Source organism: Anthonomus grandis, chromosome 16 (genome assembly GCF_022605725.1).
Source record: "Anthonomus grandis grandis chromosome 16, icAntGran1.3, whole genome shotgun sequence".
Taxonomy (NCBI): domain Eukaryota; kingdom Metazoa; phylum Arthropoda; class Insecta; order Coleoptera; family Curculionidae; genus Anthonomus; species Anthonomus grandis.
Genome location: NC_065561.1, coordinates 2,964,095 through 2,967,616, shown reverse-complemented (window position 1 = coordinate 2,967,616; position 3,522 = coordinate 2,964,095). Strand labels below are relative to the sequence as shown.

Here is a 3,522-nt window from a genome sequence, read left to right as displayed (position 1 = left end):
GTAGAAGGACAGAAGGATGTAGAGATATCAAGGTGATGATACCAGATTATGATGGCTCCAAAGTCGAAGACTTAGTGGGAATCCTAACAACTCCATCACCTGAACAGGCATCTACACCTTCTTGGTATAAGAAAAGAGAAAGTCCGCTCTCTCCGAATTGCGGTACAGTAAAGTAAACTCCATACCACATATTAGGAATTGACCATTGGTGAAGTCGCCTAAGAATAAACATTTCTAGATTAACGACACTCCTAATCTTAAAGATTTCGACTAGAACAGCACTCAAGTCGGTATTAAATGGACATGCATTGGATGTGGAGGCGTAGGGGTGGGTGATTCTTGGGTTAGCAAAAAAAAACTTTTAGGCATACTTGCTGAGCTCTAGTGCACAGTAGTAGTAAGGGTGGGGAAGTCCTTACTACTACTCTGTAAAACAATTCTCGTGGCTCATGTTTGTTGGTATGGTTCTTAAGTTCTCCACAGACCCCTGCGGTGTGGACATTTTTATCGTCTGTTTGCTGGTTTGAGCTCTTTGTATAATTGTTTAATATAATCCTAGTTCTATTCGTTTAGGCTTTTTCTTTTGATGATGTCACGGCTCATTTAGTTATTCACTCTTTAATTCATTTCCTAAGCCTCCTCTACATTATCGATGATAATCGGAGCCTTGTGGTGTTTTAAAATCCATTTAAAAAGATCGACATCAATGTTTGGTCTAGGATTGAGGGGAAGTTTAGTTTGTTTCTTTGGTTTAGGTTTGTAATTTTGCTTGTGGTCAGACCCACGGTCTATTTCCGACTTGGCTTTAAATTGGCTTAAGGCTTGGATAATGTTGACATAGAGTATTTGCGACTCTATGATTATTTTTAACAGCAACACTTAATAGTTTTTCTCCTCTCTCATTTTGATTTCCGAGTCCGTATCTTCCTACAGTAGGCATATTTCCGGATACAATACTGCTAATTCTTTCGTTGAAATCGCCAATAAGAACTACCTTGTGTGCTTTATTTTTAATTTTGTCACTAAGCTTACGAGACATGAACTTCAGTCCTTAAATGAAATGAAAAAAACAGATTTATCGCTTAAAACTGTTAATATAAATTCTAATTTTATCATTTGAAGAAAAGAGTAATAGGTACTGTTTTTTTTCTACTATGGAATGCTGTTTGTGTATGAATGTTGTGTGTAAATTTTCGGTTTTTTTCCTTTTCTTAGAAACTCGGAGTATTTATATGTAGTTTATTATTCCAATTTATCTCGAACAAGCGTTTGTGATCAAGGGTTTGTGACCGCGCACTGGGAGTGGAGGCGTAAGAGTGGGTGATTCTGGGGTTGGCGAAAAGTTCAGGCCTACTTGCCGAGATCTAGCTCCCCCACCCTTACTAATACTACTACTAGCATTTGTTTTTCCATTGGATTTAAATTTCCAATTTTTTCTAAATGGAACTGCTAACCGTTACAATTGTCGATAATTCTCTGACGAAAATCCACATCTAGTCCATGAGGTTTACACTCAACATACTGAAAAATTAAACGTCTGCGTTGGAATTAATGGTGATTGTGTTTGATTGATTATAAATTGTTTACAAGGATAGCAGACGGTTTAGCTTAGAAGATTAGCTTAAAATGAACTAAGACAACTTCTTACCTGATTATTTAAATTTTAGTAAGATGACTTGGACTATGCTATGGCAAGTAGAGGCAACAGTTCCCAATACCAACCCATTTTATTCACACAAATCCCTTGTTTAATTTTATAAAATTTAATAAGGATTTAATCAATAACTACTATTTATAAAATAAGATTAAATTACACTTTAAATAAGTAGTGGCTTATGGGTATTGAATGATTTACTAAATAGTTAATTTAAATGAAATAAAACACAATATGAATACCACAGGTTAAATTTAATTATGAAAATTTTTATAACGAGCAGGACATGAATACAGAATCCAGGTTATATGGGCTTCGGCCAGATGTCCATATTCTACTAGTCACTCTTAATTAAACAGATTTAATTATTAGATAAAAAAATATAAAGAAAACTGGTCTTAATTTACCTGGTCTCCATCTACATAAAGTCTCACCAATTCAACTGGCTGCATGAAGTCTTGGTTCTCCTTGTAGAGAAAACAGGCTGTTCTGGAGTCACTCGTGGAGCATCACAGAATTCAACACCATCACACCTTCAAGGCGAAGCAATCGAAGAAGGAAAAAAAGAAAATGGAGACTAAAAGAAAACCTGAAACTGAAAAACCTGAAACAATTTTCTAGTGATAATAACCAAGTCACTGGCACTATGCTAGTATAAACAAAGAAATGTTCTATCACTCACCTCGCTAAGTTTCCAATCAAATGGTAATTTCTTGGGCATCCTGACAAGAAATTACCAAATCATGTCAAGATGAGGTAAAAGAGGTACCATTAAAGCCAAATTAACCAATATTTTAAGTAAATTGCATCTTGTTTGGTTGGGCCACAAACTTTTAGGTGTGCTCTAAAAACATTTTGTATTTTTCTTCTTTTCCTATTTTTTCAAAAATAACTGCATAGATGCGTTGTCATACATGTCTCTAATCTTATTCAAAAAACTTATGGCAAATTGAAATTTCCTTAAATGCATCAAGATTGGTTAGGTTTACATTAATTTTGATCCATTTATTCTTTTACAAAAGAAAGCAATCAATAACATTTAAAGACATCCAAAGAAAGTTGAGTTTTCATTAGTTTTCTCTCTACCAAGTTTCAGTACTAAAATGTTAGAAAAATTAAGAATTTAAAATATTTTACAATGTATCAGGCAAGTGATTTAAATTTTAAAATTGTGTTATTTAAAAATTTTTAATGCATATAATTTTAATAAATTTTGTTTAATTTATAATTTTTTTTTTCAGGTATTCTTTCAGTTTAAATTTTTAAATCAATAGAAGTAACTAAATATTTAAAAATCCCGCCTAAAATAGCGAGCTTTTGCGTATCGCGCCAACTAGTCACAAAAGCTTTAAGCTTTTACTTTATTCCAAACCGATAGATGGCTCTAGGTGACATAATAATGCATTAGCAAAGAACAGTCCATTCTATATACGTCTTTATCTATAGGCAGAGTTAAGTCATTGCATATCCTGTATTAACTAATTCAAACTTCTAACTTTCAATTAATGGAACCTTTGCTGCGAAAATCTTGCGTATGGCGCCATCTAGTAATAAAAGATGTAAGCCACCTCTTTATTCCAGACCGATAGATGGCTCTATAATAATTCATTATTTGGGTTCTTGTCGACGGCCTATTACGTCTAATCTAATAATTTGATCGCCAGTTTAAGACACGCTGGATGTTGGGATTAGTCCGTTCAATGGAAACCCCATACATAACTCACAACAACCTATTTTACTTCTCGAAACTTAATAAATTCATTCAGCCTCCCGTCACACGCTCAAGCTACTTCAAGCTCAAACGAGCTCTAATCATTGAAATGGTGGGTTGCGTACCTCGCGCATTCGTTAACCTCAATAAAAAAAGA

At 34.1% G+C, this 3,522-nt stretch overlaps 1 long non-coding RNA gene across 1 annotated transcript; it reads right to left on the bottom strand.

Moving 5' to 3' along the window:
• Positions 1-1,889: 1,889 nt before the first annotated feature.
• LOC126745748 (uncharacterized) lies at positions 1,890-2,662 on the bottom strand. Its single transcript, XR_007663667.1, has 3 exons — positions 2,337-2,662; positions 2,062-2,231; positions 1,890-2,000 (listed from the first exon to the last, which is right to left on the bottom strand). It is a non-coding gene; the product is annotated as an uncharacterized LOC126745748 (long non-coding RNA).
• Between the last annotated feature and the right edge of the window lie 860 nt (positions 2,663-3,522).